Raw genomic sequence first — 21,014 nt, 5'->3', positions numbered from 1 at the left:
CCAAGCGGGACAAAACAAGAGACTATTTTAAAGATGTATTTATTTTTATTTTATGAGTATGGATGTTTGTGTACCATGCATATGACTAATATTTGTGGAGCCCAAGAAAGGGTATTGAATCTCTTAGATCTTAAATGACAGTTGTTTGTGAACCACCACTGTGTGTGTGCTGGGAACTGAATCTGGGTCCTCTTCAAGAACAGTAAGTGCTCTTAACCACTAAGCCATTGCACTAGTCAAGAAATGTATGTTTCTGAAACACATTTATTTACATCTTGAGATTTAATTCACTTGCTATTTTTGCATGTAAAAGATAATGAATTCTCGGGTCTTGGCTGTATGGATCTATTTTCAATGATACATTCACATCTGCTATGGATGGTAAAAGTTCCTTCATACAGTTAAATATTACATATGAGTTAGTCTAAACAAGTGAAATATATGATTCTACTTCATAAAATAATTATTTAATGAAAATCTGAGGTAATATTTCCCAAATAATTTCTGTGGTAATTTGGATGTAATTGGCCCCCACAGGGAGTGGCACTATTAGGAGGTGTGGCCTTGCTGGAGGAAGTGTGTCACTATAGGGGCAGACTTTGAGGTTTTCTATGCTCAGGATACTGCCAACTGTGTCAGTCAACTTCCTGTTGCCTGAAAGCCAAGATGTAGCCAGCACCACATCTGCCAGCATACTGCCATGCTCCCTGCCTTGATTATAATGGACTGAACCTCTGAAACTGTAAGGGAGCCACCACAACTAAATGTTCTCATTATAAGAGTTGCCATGGTCATGGTGACTTTTCACAGCAATAGAAACCCTAAGACAATTTCTGACACTAAGTTGTTACTCTATAGATTGGCATTTATCTGCTGTAAATGGCAATAATAGAAAGTCCAGGTGGCATTAAGAAATGTTCTATTTCCCTGTGGTTAGCCTTAAAGAAATGTACATATGATCAATGGCTAAATGGACTTAGTAGTAGGTTATGTCTACACACACACACACACACACACACACACACACACACACACACACACAATGATAATAATTAAAGAGAGATCAGTCATTTGGTAGAGGAAGTAATGGGAGGAGTTTAAGGAGTCTTATGTAGATAATGTTTATTGGTAGAAATACTAAGGCAACTCCACATAGTTAAAAGGGAGGTTTATTTTGGGGGATAACTTACAAGTAAAGGGATAGGTTACAGGGTCTGGAAGAGATGAAGTGCAGTCGAGGGGTGTTCTCCAGAGAACTCTGCTCAGTCTACCATCCAGCATCCAGGATCCAGGAATCAAGAGAGCCAGCACATCCAGATCTTGGGTCTTAAGGGCTCCTGTCTCTGCCCCGCCTCAGGGGCAGTCCATAGGTAGGCATGACAGTTACCAGAAGCCTCAATGGGGGTAGTACTTCCAGGTCAAAGCTGGAACAGCTACTCACTACAAATGTTTATGTACAAAGTTCTCAAAAAAAAAAGTATCATAAAAAAATGAATTTTCTGTTCCCACCGTTAAAAACAGGGAATTTTCTCTGCTTTCCCCTGCCCATAGGGAAACAACTACCAGCCTCAAGAACTTTGTCAAGACTAACCGTAGAAGGTGTTTGGTACATCTAGTAGATAAAGGCTATGGAATGCTGGTTATCATCCCCCACGTAGATTTGACAAGGCAATTCATCAACAAAGAACTAACTAATGAAAATGTCAATATTGTATAGGTTTAAAACCCTGCTGTTGGCCAACGCTTGTCCAAAGGTAGGTCATGAACAGATACCTTGACAAGGCAGGGGGCTTCCACCAGAGAGTACATCACCCCTATTGCAGAGTAGTTCAGCTGAGGTGTTTTATGACTCTCAATGAAGAAAACAGTGTTGATTTACTTGCTGGGGCAAGTTTATTATGCCCTGGGTGCCTGGAGTTTGAAGTTATGTTGTTTTTACAAAAGTACCAAAAACTCCTCTGGGTGGTATCTGCTCACCCCATAACATAGACCATGATTTTACAGGGATGAAGAGTTCCCTGGATGCATGAAAACTCACTTTCCATTGTCACAGAGGAGTGTATGTTCAGTCTTTAACTTTTGTGTGTGTACTAAGTGCTCTCTAGGAAAATCAAGGTTTCAAGTAAATCCTCCAAAAGAGAACCCATTGAAATAGCTATTCTCTTTCAGTAATTTTTACTTATAAGACTTGGTATGGCTTTACGTTTTACAGATGCATACACTTTAGTCAATCTCGCTGTTAAAATATAATACAAAAATACACTTTTTCCTATGAAATCACTCATAATTATGCTATAAGTTTCTTGAATAGAATTAACACCTTGAACTTGTCTCAACTTTCATATGCTATATACTTATTTATACATTAAAAGGCCCGTGACAAATATCTGCTGGTGTAACTGAATATAAAATTTTATGCATGCCTGAATATACTAACACTTTCATGATTTCACGTATTCTTTGAAATTTGCACACAGGTACACAGGTACGCAATGTAGCTTGATCATTTACACACCTCACTCCCCTACTTCAGTTTTTTCCCAGTGCCCCTATCATAGCTCCTTCCCAGCTTCATATCCTTTTATAAACTGTTATTTATTTTTAACTCATTGATTCCAATAAGTTCTGCCCATATGGGCATGGGCATGGGATATACTTACACTTTTAACAATTATAACCATTTTTTACTACAAATGATATTCTTCTATCTTTGAACATCAATGACCCATAATGTGGAAATACATCACTATGTTACAAGAAATTCAATGTTATTTCTGTTTCCATAGCTAAAGTAAAATTGTATCTCAAACACTTTTGCTCTCAAACATAGCTTCTAAAAAAGTTTAGAAATCCAAACGAAAGATTTATATCAATGAACTATGTCACAAAGAGCTTGCCATTTCAATGTTTGAGTTAATCTCAGCTCTATGGTAAAATATCTGTTTGTTGTACTTCACTCAAATTTGATTGGCATTCAATTGGACGGAACATCTCACAGAGAACGGCTATAAGGTGCCCAATGGGCTGAAGCTAATTCACGAATGGAGTGGCATACATTTGTCAAATGGGTACCAGCTCTTTCAAAATCAAGCCAGGCTTGGTGGATCATGTCTGTAATCTCAGCAAGGGATTGAAGGGGCAAAGGATTAATGTAAGTTTGAGTCCAGCCTGGGCTACAGTGTGAGAGTCAGTCCAGCCTGGGCCACAGTGTGAGAGTCAGTCCAGTCTAGGCTACAGTGACAGAGCTGAGAGCTTTTCTAAAAACCTGAGAAAGAAAGAAGAGAAGGAGAGAGAGGGGAAGGCAGAAGGAAAGGACGGAGGGATGGAGGGAGGGAGGGAGGGAGAGAGGGAGGGAGGGAGGGAGGGAGGGAGGGAGGGAGGGAGGGAGAGAAGAGGAGAGAGATGGAGGAAGGGACAGAGAGAATGGAGTGAAGGAGAGAGGGAGGAGAAAAAAGGAAGGAAGGAGGGGAAGGAGGAAGGTGGAATAAATTCTAAAGCTCCAGAATCCATTGGTGAGCTCTGGTGGAAATGGAATGCCTAGTTAGAGTTGTATGCATCTGGATATCCAAATTGAATGACATACAAAATACTAATTTGCTACTATTACAATTACCATCAGTGCTGCATAACATATACATGGACACAACACAGGTATTTCATGGGAACATAAAAAACTTGGAAAATAAAAGGTTTCTAAGCTCATGGAACAATAGTTCTCATCCTGTGGGTGGTGACCCCTTTGGCAAACTTCTATCTCCAAAAAATATTTACATTACAATTTGTAACAGTAATAAAATTACAATTATGAAGTAGCAATGAAAATATTTTATGGTTGGGGGTCAGGACAACATGAGTAACTGTATTAAAGGGTCGCAGCATTAGGAAGATTGAGAACCACTGTTATAGAACATTGTTAATTAAATGGGATCCTGGTGATCAGAAAGATAAGCATTCACGTTTTCTAAAAATATCTTAATGAATGATCAAGAGTAAAATGTAAAAATAGAAAACCCAGAAGACTTCAAAGAACAAATCATAACAAAGACTATTCTCAAATATGAGACTGTGGACCCATGTGTACAGCTCACTGGGAGTTTTCTGGAGAGTGATTGATATCCCAGCTCATAAGTGAATACCGACAGTCAATTAGAAAAGCTTCTGAATTTATACGTCCATGGCTCCAGGATTGCAATGTAAACCACACTGCTAGAGCCTAATATTAAGGATGTTGATAGCTATTAAAAACTAGTAAGAGTGTGGCATGACTTGTTTTATAAAATCTATTCAAATTTTTCTTGGGCAGGAATTAAATGTACAAAAACTTCTAGGGAAACTGCCTACCCATTTGAAGTCCATGAGTTAAAAAATGGTGAGGTGAATCAAATCCCTCCCCCTTAGAGCTCAGGAAACCCTGCAGATGAGGAGACAGGAAGATTGTAAGAGTGAGTCAGTGGGGATGGAAGACACCAAAGGAACAAAGCCTTCTACACACCGCAGGGCTGGTGCACATGCGCACTCACAGAGATGGTGGCCGCATGCACAGGTCAAGTCAGATGCGGTCCCAGCGCTGCGAGCATGCACAGGTCAAGTCAGATGCGGTCCCAGCGCTGCGAGGGGAAGTAGACGTATGCCCCCATCCCCATCCCAGAGGCCATCTCCGACGGATACGCACTCACAAATGAAATTCAGCTTTTTTCCAAGGGAGTCTCACTGGATATACAAACCATACTTAACACAAGGCCTAGCCATAGATGGCCAATACAAAATGAACATAACGGCATTTGGGGGGTTCTTTGCCTCATAAGTCCTTGTCTGGGCCTTTTTTTAAAATCTTACAGACCTTTTATTTGTATGCTATGGTTTCTGATTCTGTGTTTTTATAGGATTTCTGTGTTTACAAATGTTTATGTCTCTGCATCTCTATGTTTCTTGTGCTTTTTCTCCCGTTTATTTGTTTTGTCAAATTTTGGTTGGTTGGTTGGTTGGTTGATTGGTTGGTTAGTTGGTTGGTTTGGATTTTTAGATGCCTATTTGCTTTCTAACATGAGAGAGAAAGAAAGACTGTGCATTTGGGTGGGTTGTGAGGCATGGAAGAGATGGGAGAAGCTGAGGGAAGGAAAACTGTGATCAGAATATATTGTATGAAAAAGTATTTTCATTTTTAAAAAAGTGAGATTAGGTTAAGATATTTTCTACTACCCACACATCAACTATTTATTATATTATATTATATTATATTATATTATATTATATTATATTATATTATATTATATCATATCATATCATATCATATCATATTATATTATATTTATTATTATATTATATTGTATTGTATTGTATTATATTAATTATATTGTATTATATTATATTATATTATTATATTATATATGTATTATATATGTATTATACTATAACTCCAAAATAAAAACAAATCATCTTTACCCTTTAAAAAATACTTTGAGAAATAATCATGTATTAGAGACTCCCCTGTTGGCACTTTTGAAAGGAGAGGAACACCTTGAGAAATACAAGGTGGTAAGCAGAGTGCATGTCTTCAGGGTTGGCAGTGGGATTACGATCCAAAAAAACAGCTGCCTACTCCTGCCGCTGCAGAATCTAAGTTTCAGGCACGAGAAAGATGAATTTCTGCACAATTAAGGCAATCATATATGCTAAGCATTTCAAAATTAGCAGCTCAGTGAAACACTAATTTGTATTAAGTTAAAATTCTAATGTCGTGGCAGGCAAATGGCCTTCATTCTCTCCTTTGAAAAGTCCTGAAAGGAATTGTGCGGCGAGGTTAATTTTGGTGTAATTGCTTAATAATATGTACATTTAAATTCTGGTTGAACACGGTTTAAAAGAGAAGCCAGTAACCAAATTAGCTTTTTCTACTTTTATGAAAAGGACACATGTCCAAAGTGAATCAGGCCTGCCTCATGGCAGAATCTCAGAACTAAGTATAAATTTTCAAAATGCTAGCATAGTAAAATAAGGTTATAAAACAGGGGAAACGAGTTTTAAATCTTGCCATGCCATTTGTTTAACTGGGTGACCTAGAACCAATTACAATACTCTTGTGAGCCTGTGCTCTTGTTTGTAAAATGGAATAGAGAACACCTTCATAGCTTTGTGGTGGAGGGCAATTGAAATAGTGTATGTACTGCAAATAGCCTCATAGGTATGTGTTAAAAATTACTAAAGCCCCTGGCTGGCTGCCTCCCTCCCAGCCTACTGTTCCCAGGACACATGGTTATGAAGAAGATTCTACAAGTTCTAAATACAGGTAAACACTTGGAATACTTAGCTCAGGAGATGTGCTATGGTTTCGTGAGAGCAGCCTGCCCAATTTATAACTGTAAGATTAACGTCAGGTGTTGCATGATTAATATAAACAAGCAGACTTTGTCAAGGAGGAATTGTCTTTCCTCTGAAATACAGTAGCAGTGAAAACTTACAACTTCTTCCAAATCAATATAATTAAAAGTACAAATGGCTGACCACATCAAATTTTTATCAAACTGTTCTTGGGTGGACCAGGAATGCGATGCTACTCTTATCTATCACTATGTTGAGTTGCATTCATAGCTATCCTTAAAGGCATACAGCCCATACTCTGCAGGTTGGACGTGGCTAGAAGAGAGTCACAGAGGAACTGAGTTCTGTTCCATATGCTCCTCTTTGCTAGTAAATAACAGGAAAAGCACCTTACTTATTATTGCCATCCATTATGAATCAGCATCTTATCTGTAGTCTACTCATTCATCTGAAGAAGTCACATGTTTACTTTTTTTAATACTTACTAAGACGCTGGAGATACAATCCAATCTTATAAAAATCGGTTTAATTTTTTTAAAAAGAATTAATATTAAAAATCAAAGTTAATTTCATAGAAGATATAACACTGGCCACTAATAGGCTCAAGAAAGTAGAGAGGAAGAAGAACAGAGAAATTGACAACAAAAGACAATTACAGAGTATTCTACATCATGTTGGGTAATTACGCAAAGTTGGGACATTTTATAAGCACTATAATACAGAAAACTGAGGCTTCCCAATAGGAAGAAAAGATTAAGTCTCGAGGAGACTAAAAATGTTCTTTACCTTGATTGTATCTGTATCTGCACACAATGTGTACGTGTATTAAATTATCCCACTGTACTGTGTAGATCCACACAGTTATTATGTGCCAGTTCAGAACAAAGAGAAGTCAGTTTGGCATGATACTTCCAAACCTACTTCTCCCTTCTAACAGAATTAAAAGTGCTTATTATCTTATGCTCTAAATATTTCACACCACCATAGAAATGACAGAAGGAAATATTAAATATTTCTCCCTTCATTTACTATACGGTACATCAAGTGACGGGGTTAAATAAAAGTGATGACAAATGACACTTCTAAACTGCCTGGTGAATTTAAAATGCTTTGGCATAAATATCACCTATTAGTCAATTATAACATTTGAAAAGACTCTGACCCCAGGCAGTCAGAGATTTATTTTAGTACATCTTTCTTTAACATCTTTTACATAATGGGCCTTGAAATTACCTTTGAAGAAAAGGCAAGGGCAATGTGAAGGGAGACTATAAAAGAATAAGACAGGATTGAAAATGTATTAGTCATCATTTGGAGCAGCCTTTTAGCATGAAAACCGAGAAAAGAATAAACAATATTTTTCTTTGTCTTGTGCATTTTTGTAAATATGTGTGAATGTGTAGGTAGGTAGGTATGGTGTTTCTGTGGGTGGTGTACGTGTCTGTGGGGGTCACGTATATCATGTTGACACCAGAGGACGACATTGGTGTCCTGCTTTTTCCCTCGCTGCCTCACTCCCTTGAGGCAGGGTCTCTCACAGAACCTGGAGCTAAGTTTGGTGGCGAGCAAGCCTCAAAGATCCTTCACATGCCCATTCCTGGCCTCTGATGTGTGCTCTGAGGATCTGAACTCTCCTCAGGCTTGAGCAGCAAGTGCTCTTTCCAACTGAGCAATCTCCCCAACCAAGAAACAAACTTTCTAATGTATTAAAACCGTATTTCCTGCAGATATAACATAAACTAAGTAGATCAAGTTTTTCAAGTTTTGAAAGACATAGGGAAATTATAAGTGACTTTTGATATTCAGTCGTCTTCAAATTTCTTCTTACAGAAAGACCACACCAGGTGTGAGGAGAATGAGTGACAGCTGTGTCATAATGTTAGTGTCTTTCTTTGTGAGCAGCCTTGACCGGATTATTAAGGCTCTGCAATTCTAGAACACACTTACCAGTGGGATGTCCTGAGTTCTTTGTCAGTTCATATGAATGCCATGAGTAGATAAACACATTAAATGACCGTCATTAGATTCATCTAAATCAATACTTTATTTGGTCTTTTAGATGCAGGTGCAAACAGCACTCACTCTATTTCTCGTTATCCCTAATCAGCATTGCATATGCAGTGCGGCTAGAGCGGTGGGTATAATGAAGTTGTATTAAGCATTTTTCCAAGACTGTACTGTTGCCATCATTAGGGCTTTGCTAAATAGAAGAGTTTGTTGCTTAGTAACACTAATATTGCATTGGAGGTGGTAGGAGACTGTTTTTTCTTTTATCATGACTCTAATTCACTCTCAGTCCTGCCAAAGCAGCGTTCTGATTAATGATGGAGGCTCTATTCTGACAATGCACTCTGCCTATCTTTTGTATACATAGCAAGGTGCAAACCGAAGCCTATTTGTGCTAGAAATTTTTGCCTGAAATGGATTCGGTGCTCACATTTTCTGACCTCCCATTTGAAATTAGAAACAGTTATCATGGCAGAGTCATAGATGAAATTTCACTGTACAGAAACCCCCTGAGGAGGGAGGTTGTACTCGTGAAATGAAACTTGCATATGATCAAAACCAAGTAGATCTTATAGGCAAAGATGAAAAATAAATGCCAATGGTCAGGTAAATACTCTTCTCAAAACAAGCACTTGCAAAGCACTGATGCAGATAGACAAAGCTTCAGAACTCTTTTCTTCCATTTTTAAAAGAATTCCATACTATATATTTTGATCTTATTCTGTTCTTTTCTGAACTCCTCCCAGGTCCTCCCCCACTTCCCTACACCCAACTTCATATTCTTTCTCTCCTTTAGAAAACAGAAACCAACAAACAAAAAAGAACCACAAAATAAACCCAGACAAACATGGAGTCTGATTCATGTTTAGCCAACTACTTCTGAGCTTGGGGCCTGTTCTGGAGTGTGGTTGATATGCCCAGTGACACTCCACTGAAGAAAGCTGATTTTCCCTCTCCCAGAGACTATGAAATGGAAATAGCTTCTTAGCTAGGGGTGGTATTTTGTGCTACTTGCCCTCCTGTGTGGTGAGATTTTATCTGGCTTGAGCTCGTGCAAGTCTGGAGTGTGTTGTCACAGTCTCCATGAGTTCATATGAGTCTGTCATGCTGCTTGAAGAAAATATTATTTCATCGGTGTCAGCCACCGCCCCCAGTTCTTACAGATTTTACTCCCCCTCTTCCACATAGATTCTTTAGCCTTGAGTGGAGACATGTAACACAGACATCTATGTGGGACTGACCACTCCAGAGTCTCTCACTTTTCATATTATCCTGTTGTGGGTCTCTATGTTAATTAGCATCTCCTGCAAGAAGATTCTCTGATGAGGGCTGACTGATGCACTGATCTATGAGTATAGCAATCTGATATTAGGAGTCCTTTTTTTTTGCTATGTTTATTTAGCAGAATAATAGTAGTAGGTTTTTCATCAGGACCCCTGACCTGTCTTCTTTCTAGTGCCTGGCCTCATTAACAGTGTTAGATATGGGTTCCGTCTCATGGAGCAGTCTTTACATCCAGTAAAAACAGTGGTTGATTGCTGCCACAACATTTGTGTCAATACTGCAACAGTGGGGGATGGCTTGTAGATCACTATTGTAGCTCACGGAGTTCATGGTTGGGTGAAGTTGAAGGGTCAGACTTTTGAGCCTTTTATGCTGTATTTTCAAATCAATGATTAACTTTGTTCCTTGATAAGAATAAGAGAACTTCTCCATGTCTGCAAAAAGAAAACTTGAATTTGTGTCCTCTCTTCTTCCCTTCTTCCCTCCCTCTCTCCCTCCCTCTCTCCCTCCCTCTCTCCCTCCCTCCCTCTCTTTTGGTTTATATATATATATATATATATATGTGTGTGTGTGTGTGTGTGTGTGTGTGTGTTAATAAAATGTAATATATATGACATTTAGTTTTAATATATATATATGTGTGTGTGTATTAACATACACAGGAAATTCAAATAAATATATGATATCAGAAACCATGCAGAAAAACAGCAAAAATAATTTTTAACCCCTCCAATGTCTCCCATCCCAACTTCATGACTTTTTTTTTTTTCATAACCAATTGAGTCCAATCACTGCAGCTCATCTGCCCATAGGTGTAGGTACCATCAGCTGAAGCACAGACAATCTACCATGGACCACATTACTGAAGAAAACTGACAATCTAAACATGTGGTATTTATGTATGGAATTACAAAAAAATAAACAAACATTTAAAAAATAATAATAATAAAATGTCTAATAGTTTTCCTATACTGTAACTATGATTGAAATCTAAAATTGTTCTAGGCCTTCTTGCCCTGTCAATCATGGCAAAAAGGAACAATGCACTTCAAGCAAACGTCATACCAATTTTTGATTGAACACAGACTGTTTCCAGAGTCAGTCTGGAGAGACGTAGCAAACATGTTGGAACACTGGTATGTGTGTTCATCTTCTGTTGCTGCCCAAACAAACTACCACACACTTGGTGGCTTAAAACAATACACACGTACTATCTGTCAGTTCTGGTACTAGATGCTGACACGATTCTTGCTGGGTTGAACAATATACTGTCAGGGTCTTGTTACTTTTGAAGGCTCAAGAGAAGGAATTATTTAGCCACCCTTTTGTCCTTCTTGAGCCACACCTCTTGACTAAATCCTGACATCTTCGATCTTCAAAGACAACAGAATTTTTCCTTCCTGCGCATTCTCCCATAGTCACCCATCCCTCACTCTATAGCCCAACAAGGTTATCCTCTTTGATGGATACAAGTGTCTAGGTTAGGTCAGTCTGCACAATCTCCTCATTTCATTGCCCTTAATTAAATAATGTAAAGTAGCATGCTCATTGGAGCTAGAATTGAGACCATGACTAACTTTGGGAGGACATTGTTCCACCATTCTCCATACAATATAATAATAATCTTTTAAATGGACCACTAATCTCATTCTTAGGTATTACTAGGTATGCAACCTTGATGAACTTACTTAACTTCATGAGCTTCAATTTACACACTGGATAATAAGATATTATAATAGAGAGCCTGAGGTGTTGCTGTGTAAAATGAATATGTCAAGTACTTAGTACAAACTCAATAAACCATAATTACTGTTTTCCTTGATCCCTAACAATATTGGAGAGAAGCCAAATAGACAAAATTTGACTTCCTTGAAGAACCTAGGTCCTTGAAGTTCTCCCATAGCAATTTTGATTGCTGTATTTAACTTCACAAGAGAGAATGTTCAGAGACCAGATATTGGCATGTTGCATGCCACCTTTTCAAAATACAGAACCTCAAATATAGTTTTTCAGTTTTTGTTTTGGTAGAAGCTGAATGTAAATCAGTCAGGTTTCTGGGCTTTGGTATACATCCAACTTTTAGGTGATGTATCTTATTAACAGTAGAAAAATCTATTTACTTTATATATTAAAGGATAAAGTAACAAGTTTAATTATCTCTCTGTGAAAAAAATAGGTGCCTGACATATACTCTTCTAGAGAAAGGCTCAAATTCTTTGAACAACTAAAGAATCTACTAACAGGGCAAGATATTCTTCAAAGCTGGGAGTTAAACACTTCCCCTTCTGAGACTAGTCACTTTCAATAGTCCTTAAAAATGGCTCAAATTTGAATCTCTTTCAAATTCCCTACCACATTATCATAACTTCTTTTCTCAAGCCAAAGCCATTAAGTTAAATTATTCAAAGTGACATTTTGAGTTTGTTAAATGCAACAAAAATACAAATACTGTCTTGAACAAGGTAGAGTACATTTTCCTCATATAAAACTCTTGAGGTAATAAAGTTCAGGGCCAGGGAATACTCAAGGATTCTCAGAGAGCTTGAGTCATTTAACTTTCCTGCTCCTCCATCCTTATTGGCAAGATTCTTCTTGATAGTTAGAGGATGTCAGCATATCTGCATGACTGCTGTTCACATCTCATACAGTAAGAAAAGCAAGAGCAAGGGATGTAGGAACAAGAGCCTGAAGGAACATGTCAATCAACAGTGCCTCATTCATAACACTCTCCCAGAATCCAAATCTAATGATTTTCACTTGTATATAATTGGTCAAAACTCTCCTTGACAGCCTGCATGCTAGAATATTAACTGGGAATATTGCTGCCTTGACAAAAATCAAAATCCACTAGTAGGAACTAAGAGTATTTGACACACCAGATTTACTCCTGTGCTCTTGATCCCGAATTTATGAACTTGACGCCAATGATAGATATTTTATATATCCATTTAACCCTTCCTACTGTTGTTAGATTGACTCCAACATCGCAAATGATGCTTAAAATAGATTATGGTTGTTTGTTCAATGTACACGTCCCAAGATCATTATCATAGAATACAAAGGCCCATTATGATTTCATTTCAACTTATTTCCCCGAGTTTTTTTTCCCAACTCATTCAATACAATGTTTCAGCCACTCTGAACATACAGCAGTCCTCTGGATTAAACATGCTTTCCTGCTTTTATTCCTTAAGTTCTACATAGACTGCTTCCTCTTTCATTTTTCTGGACACGGTAAATTGGAGACCCTTCATGAACGGCTCCACCTTAGTGAATATTCTCCTAGCAGAGTGTGGCAGGCTTTATTATTACGTTCACCTTTATATTGCAGCCTTAGCAGAGGTGTGGTATTGGTACTTTTTCCAAATGCCCACTTTTAGGCTCTGGAAGTCCTCAAATTAGGGTCTTGTACTCTTTCTGCCACATAATAATCTGTATAATAAGAAAAAGAATGAAAAATGAAGATATTTAAGTAGTAGAACAAATATTGAAGAATTAGATTTCTTTCTTTTTTAATTCTTCTAACTTTTATTGATTCTTTGTGGATTTCACAACATGCGTTCCAATCCCATTCATTTCCTTATCGTCCCCCGCCCCATCCTCCCTCTGCCCTTGCAACCGCCCCTCCCTGAAAAAAACAAATTTTTAAAGAAAAACCAAAGACCAAACATAACAAATAAACAAAACAAGAAGAAAAAAAAGAAGAAGAACCTCATTGTGGAAGCTGTCGTGTAGCCTGTGGAGGCACACAGTTCCCCTGTAGCCCATTCGTCTTCACTTTCAGGTGCCCATTGCTATGAATCATTGGAGTCATTAGTCTGGAGGCCTCTGGCCCCTACTACACCACTGATAAGGAAAGAAGAAGAAGAAGAAGAAGAAGAAGAAGGAGAAGGAGAAGGAGAAGGAGAAGGAGAAGGAGAAGGAGAAGGAGAAGGAGAAGGAGAAGGAGAAGGAGAAGGAGAAGGAGAAGGAGAAGGAGAAGGAGAAGGAGAAGGAGAAGGAAAGAAGAAGAAGAAGAAGAAGAAGAAGAAGAAGAAGAAGAAGAAGAAGAAGAAGAAGAAGAAGAAGAAGAAGAAGAAGAAGAAGAAGAAGAAAGAAGAAAAAGAAGAAGGAGAAGAAGAAGAAGAAGAAGAAGAAGAAGAAGAAGAAGAAGAAGAAGAAGAAGAAGAAGAAGAAGAAGAGGGGGAAGACGAATCTCGTCATATGGGGAGGGACGGGTCAGCTCTCTTGCTCTCACACCCTCAGAGCTGGCTCCCCTTCACCCGTGACAACAGGGTCAGCTCTTGTGTGTTGCTTAGGCGGGATGCAGGGCCCGCTCTCCTGTGTGCTGTAGCTGGTGAGGGGCAGGGCTAGTTCTTGGACTCTCACAACCCCAGAGCCAGCTCTCTTGCCTGCTGCAGGTAGCAAGGAGAAGAGGGGGTGGACATCTTCCCCTCACCCATATCACTGCATGGCTGACTACGGAGAATGGAGTCAGCTCTGCTGCTCTCATGCCCTCAGAGTCAGCTCACCTGCATCCTGGACCACAGGGTTAGCTGTATGTGCTGCCCAGGTGAGGTGCTTGGCTGTGATGAGGGGTGGGGCAATCCCTCCAGAGGCCAGACAGCCCTCCCCTGAGGGGCAGGTCCAGCTCTCCTGCTGCAGTATCTGGAGTGGGTCACAGCCAGCTGTCCCAGAGCCAGTGAAGGGCAGGGCTGGCTCAGCATAGCATGTTTCTAATGACCCCTTGTGCTAACACAGGGCATGGGCATCATCACAGACCCCAGCTGCAGCAGGACCATGGATCCAAACATGGCCCTGGGCAGCAGCTTAACCTAGATATCAACATGGTGGCAACACAGGCCACCCAGATCAGTATGATACTGGTGGCAGCATGGCCTTCAGAAACCAACATGGTCTCAAGTAGCTGACCAATCCCCGGGCATCTACAGAACCCTAGGTGGTAACAGGAGCCATGGAAATCATGCCAGACCCTGGCTGTTGAGGGGCATGGACCCAGATATGACCCTATGCAGCAGCCCTGGCCTGGTCAACAAAATAGCCCCCTGAATGATAGTGCAGGCCATTCAGATCAACACAGCCCTGGGGGCAGCATGCTCCTCAGACACCAACATGGTCCCAGACAGCTGACCTGACCCTGGCCATCCACAGGACACTTGGTGTTATCAGGAGCCACAGACATCAAGCTCATACCCTGGCTGCTATAGGGTCATAGACCTAGACTTAGCAGCATCTCTGACCGGGTCAACACCATGTCCCTGGATGACAGCACAGGTCACTCAAATCAGCATGACCCCCTGGCAGCAACACGGCTATTAGACACCCTCCTGGCCACATGTTGTGGCCTAGACCCCACCCACCCACCCCAGGCATCTGTGTGGTCTTTGGTGGCAACACGGGCCACAGACATCAATATAGACCCTGGCTGTGGTAGGACCACAGACCCAGACATGATCCTAGGCCAACAGCCCAGGCCTGGATAGCACCATCATTCCAGATGGCAGCCTAAACCCCTGGCACTGTCATGGCCTTTGATGATATTAGGAGCTATGGACATCAGCACAGATACTGGCTGCAGCAGGGCCATGGACCCAGACATGGCCCTCTGAAGGACCCTGGCCTGGATGATACATGGCCCCAGGTGACAGGGTTGGCCACCCAAATCTGCTTGGCCCTGGGTGGCGGCACAGCCCATGAATACCAACATCATTGCTGGTTGTGCCCAGAACCTGTGCATCCATGGGGCCTTTGGATTATATTTGAATTAGATTTCTTTATATGTCAAAATACTATAATGACATAGAACTTCAGGGGAAAGCAGAAAATAATTAGTACCTTTCAGAAGAGAAAAAGATGCGAGAAACGAACTACTCAAAAGAGGAATCTATAACGAACGTCCTTGAATGTTACCAGGGTGTAAGATGATCATGGGCTCACCCTCCCTTACAACACCTACATTGGATTGCTGCAAACTAACTTTCACACTTTAGGTAAATCCTAATCTTTCTCATCATTCCAACATTCCTGGATTTTTCTGAAGTATTTATATTGGTCTTCAAACTTCAGTTTGCAATGCATTAATTTGGGATGTTAATTATTTCTCCAAATTTCATGGTCACTTGTGTGTAACTCTCATTCCCTGCCTTAATTCTTCAGAAAACTCATTTAATAAGTCATTTGCATATATAATAGATCATACAGCATACTGTAGTATACAACTTCTGACTGAATACAAACACCTTGGTTCTGAGACTTGGAGCTTTTCCCATCTCTCAGACTGTTTTCTCTTTTTTTACCTCAAGCTTCACACACTTTTACAAATCTTTCTGTTAGTGTATGACCAGGAAGAAGACTTCTTAAAACACATTTGTCTTGATAAGGACGTTATTTTTAATAGCTATAAGTGGTTTTAATATCACAAGAGCCAATTTCTACCAAACAATTCTGATTACAATTATAAATAGTAAAAATGGCCCGTATACCTAGCTTAATATAAAGTTGCCATTGAAAATGTGGACAGAAGTTTGGATAAGATATGGAAAGGATAGGTTCAGAGTCTTGTGACAGATTTTTAAAGACTTTGTGTTCCTCTTTTCTGAAGGGAAATGGAGGAGTGGTGGAAAAGAGGACATGGGAGGGCTAAGAGGAAAAGAAGGAGGGGAGACTTTGGTCAGGATGTATTGAATGAGAGAAGAATAAATAAAAAGAAAAAAGATTTAGTGGAAAAAGAGATGTTTGAATTTGCTTAATGAGCGATAAGCATCATTTTCTTCATCTGTGAAAAAATATTGCTCATTTCTAATATTTACTATGCTGTCACTATAATTGCATAATATTCTAAGCTCTAAGAAGAGATACAAAGGATTAGCCCTTCAGCAGATTTTGGACCTTCATTAAATTAATCACTGTGCCTACTTCATAAGGTTGTGATTAATCTATAAGAGATCATATAAATGTCACATTGAATATTATGGAAGCTTGATGATAATCATTACTATTATTGTTGTATCAAAAGTATTCTGAACCCTTGATCAAAGTCATGTGACCAATAATTGCAAAGTTCCAGACTCCCTAAGGACAAAAATAATGAAAGCTTACCTAGAGTCAGCCAATTAAACATGCATCTGTTGGAAGCCTATCACATATCAGGGATTAAGACCTTGAGATACAGAAGAGGTCAAGAAGAAAGCAACTCCAAAGTTGTTAGAAAAATGTTCTCTCTCTGATGCACAAGATTATATTATCTGTGGCAAGCCTTGTTTCTGTGAGCTAAACCACATGTTAAACAATGATCAACTCTCAGGCCATATTTTGTCAATGATAATTTTGGCATCTCTACCAGCATCCATTTAGTGCAATTACTTGTCAAAATAGACCAATTTTCAGTCTCAAGTGTCAACAACTCAACTAAATGAGAAGGCTATTTTACTGACACACAGACTTGATGAACTACAAGTTACAAGACATATATTGTATAAAATATAGTTAAAAGCAATTGAGTCACATGGAATGCTTACTTACCATAAGAATAAACTTCTTACCCTTGAATGTCACTGGGTGGCAGTATAACTTATGATTCTTGACACAACCTCATCCAGATCCATTGGAACATGACCACTCCACTGTTTTATAATCCAGGTTGTAGTAGTACATAGACTTCTTTGTCTAAATCAGTCTACAAAAGCTATAAGGTTGATTGCAAACAGCTATTGTCTACCATTCTACCCCATCATTTCAAACCATCAGAAAGTATTGAACAATAGCACTTAAGTCATATAAAATCTGGTTTGTGACACCAGATGGGATGGATTTTTTTTTCACTCCATTTTCCCAGACAATCAATTTTCCCAGCATCATTTCTTCTCAAAACAACTTTTCTAACTAATCTGTAACATATACCAAATTCTAAGTTTATAGTGACATGTGCTTCTGTGTACTCAACTTCACTTTGGCTTTAAAAGTCACAACAGTTTCAGTGCCAAGAACACAAAATTGCTAAACTTCCACCCCTGAACCCTTCACTTTAAAGATTCCTCAGATAATCTTAGATACATTTATTTTGAGACTTAACTTTTGTTTAATAACTCCCAGTTTCACAATGGATGGCTTTGTATCTTTTAATTTCATATGAGTTTTCATCTGAATATTATTCAGCTTTTCTGTATAAATACATATTTCCTCATCTTCTATAATGCTTATTGCATCTTGAATATTTTTGGTATAAACTCTTCCTTCATGTAACTTATAATTTTATTAATAGTTCCCCCCCCAAAAAAAACAAGCTTTTCATTATTTCTAGCCTTAAGAAGTGCTTCTGATTTTTTATTGAAAAATCTACTAAAATCATAACTATAATTCCAGTAATATTTCTTGTTTCATGTGTATTTTGATAGTTTCATGATCTTTTTTATAATTTTAAAAGTTAGGCTTTTGAATCTGCTACATATCTTTGTGTTTCTGGTAAAGCAAGCAAATAAGCAATTCTCCTATTTATTCATTTCAGTTCATCCTCAATAACATAAACTATGATGAGATTTTGTTGCAAAAGACAAATCATTATAAGGAAAATTATAGAGATTGACCTATAGGATAATACTTATTAAGGTTTGTGGTTACCAAATAGAGTCTTCTGGCTAACCAAGCGTCCATGCTCCTCTTTAAACCAGTTAGCCTTCCTTTTGCTCAGCTACACACAGAAGTCTCAGGAAGGCATTACCATCCCCTCAAACATGCTAACAGTATTGTTCAGTGTGGTTAAATACAAACTGCTAGGGGACGGCACAGAAGCTAGATGGTGATAACTATAGGGACATGTTCCCAAAATGCTTCCCTGCAAGGACAGTGTTATGTCACCACTTGATTCCCTTTTATGGTTTACAACTCCTCCTTTTGTGTCCCTTTGCCTTTTATCAGTTATAACAATAATATCTGCAGTGTTTTCTTTATGCACATTGAGATTATAGTAAATATTACCACAATTTTCTTTCCATGACAAAAAAAAAATTTCTAAAAACTCAATAAATAGGAAAGGGAGATAGTCCAGTGGATAACATGCTTTTGAACAAGCATGAGTTTGAATCCCCAGTAACCACATAGAAAGTTGAATATGTTGGCAAATGCCTATAAACTCGAAAAAACTAAGACAGTAATAGAGGAAGATACTAAATGTTCACCTCTGCCCTGCAGGACAGCACATGCACAAGGATGGCCATATGCACTCACACAAGCATTTGAACACATGCACAGATAAATAAATATTTTCCAATAGATGAAAATCTACCATATGTACTGCTGTTCTACCTGTTCTTATTCTTTTTTTGTCATGGGATTTCCTATTTGAATAGTTTCTGTTCAGAAAACTTCATTTTAGCCTTTTTTTTTATCATACATCTTCTAGATACAAATTCTCTTAGCTGCCTCTCAAGGTTCAATGTTATCCAAGCAGTTCAGGTTCTGGAGTTCTTGTGCACCTACAAATCTTCTCTGCAGCTTGTGATGGAAACTTTATGTAATGTTAACCAAAATGATGACTGATGATGCCAGAACTTCAGCTCGGAAGCTCTCCAAAAGCACCCTGTAAAGTAAGAGCCATTACTGAAGGATGACTTGGCCCATCAATTGTAGGTTTCAATGTGGCAGACTATAGTACAACTCATTTTGTACTAGGGTCTTTCCATTTATGCATGTATAAGTAATAGAATGTAACTAGAAAAACCCTTCACTATGAGTGACATGGGAGGCTGGAGAAAATATACTTACAAACTCACTTTTCAATTGCTGTTGAGACTTCAGCCTTTCAAGTGCTATTGAATTTATAAACAAAGTGAAATGTGACTTTAAGTGCTGATGTTTAAGGTAAAGGCCAAATGAAATTGAAGTTCAGTGTTAAGTGTCTATACTAAGCTCGTAGCAAACTCTAGCTGTAAGTAGTGTTGTTAGAGACAAAAACCATACTACATCCGCATAGAAAAAAATACTGTTTTTAAAAATATCACCAATTCTACCCCAATTATCACCAAAGAGGCTTCATCCAGTAGCTGATGGAAACAGATGCACAGACTCATAGCCAAACATTAGGCCGAGTGTGAAAAATTCTGCTGAAGGGGGAAGACTGTAGGAGCCAGAGGGGTCGAGGACATCACAAGAAAACCCACAGAAACAAGTAATCTGGCTCATAGGAACTCACAGAGTCTGAACTGACAACCTGGGAGCCTGCATGGGACCAACGTAAATCCTCTACATATATGTGACAGTTGTCAGGCTTAGTCTATTTGTGGGACTCCTAACAATGGGAGCGGTAGAGGTCCCTAAGGCTTTGTCTGGCTCTTGGGAACCTATTCCTCACACTGGATCATCTTGCCCAGCCTGAATACAAGGGGAGGTGCTTAGTCTTATTGCCACTTGATATGCCATGCTTTGCTGATCCCCCCACCCCATGGGAAACCTGCCCCTTTCTGAACAGAAACAGAGGAGGAGCAGATTGGGGGGGCGGGGCAGAGGGAATGGGAGGAGAGAAGGGAAAGGAAATTGTGGTTGGGATACAAAATAAATAAATAAATTTTTAAAATTTTAAAATTCAACAATTATTTTATTATTTTTTCCTCTGTCATTGTGGGATTGTAAAAATGACTAGATAGATAGATAGATAGATAGATAGATAGATAGATAGATAGATAGATAGATAGATAGATAGATGAATAAATCCAAATCCAGGCATTGCTCAGAATCCTTACGTCTTGCCTACACCAGAGAGAAAAGCAGTTCTGAATGTCACAGGCTAGGGCAATATTCATGGGTCTTTTGAAATCATGAACAGATTACCGGATAAGGGCTCAGAGATGGCTCAGTCAGCAACATGCTTGTCTTGGAGCTATGATAGACAGTACAGGAAGAATTACTTCCAAGGTTCTAATTTTACCTTCACATAAGAACATAGAAATGCATGCATCAGTTCAGAGAGAGAGAGAGAGAGAGAGAGAGAGAGAGAGAGAGAGAGAGAGAGAGAGAGAGAGAAAGAGAGAAGGATGGACCCTCGTTTCCAGATTTCACAGCACATCATACACACAGTTGATACCACAAGTTACAAAAGCTGGAGCTCTGTTTGACGCACTGTCTGGCATTTCTAGGCTCCCTGATTGTCTGTAAAAAAGCTCCTAGGAGAAGTAAAAGCAGTTCCCCCAGTCTAGTCCATGTCTACTGACTTGACTGTCTCTCTGGCTCATTAAATTATTCTGTCTGAGTTTCACTGAGGAGGTACAAAGTCACACGTGCTTGTACTTCTCATGCCCCTGCAAGAGCCCTTTCATTAAAAAATCAAGGTGAGAAACCAGCATTATTAGATTAATGGACTGTGCAGTGGCCCTACAAGGAATAAGTAATTATATTAAGTAAGCCATAGTAACTCA

General features: G+C 39.0%; 1 protein-coding gene across 1 annotated transcript in view; it reads left to right on the top strand.

The window, feature by feature from the left end:
• Positions 1–21,014, top strand: part of Galntl6 (polypeptide N-acetylgalactosaminyltransferase like 6) — a 1,088,908-nt gene that overhangs the window by 831,544 nt on the left and 236,350 nt on the right. The gene's annotated exons all lie outside the window — the stretch shown is intronic.

Source organism: Peromyscus californicus, unplaced genomic scaffold (assembly GCF_007827085.1).
Source record: "Peromyscus californicus insignis strain IS unplaced genomic scaffold, ASM782708v3 Scaffold_23__1_contigs__length_62951481, whole genome shotgun sequence".
Lineage (NCBI taxonomy): Eukaryota > Metazoa > Chordata > Mammalia > Rodentia > Cricetidae > Peromyscus > Peromyscus californicus.
Note: the sequence above shows the minus strand (reverse complement) of the source record. Positions and strands in the feature narration are given on the sequence as shown.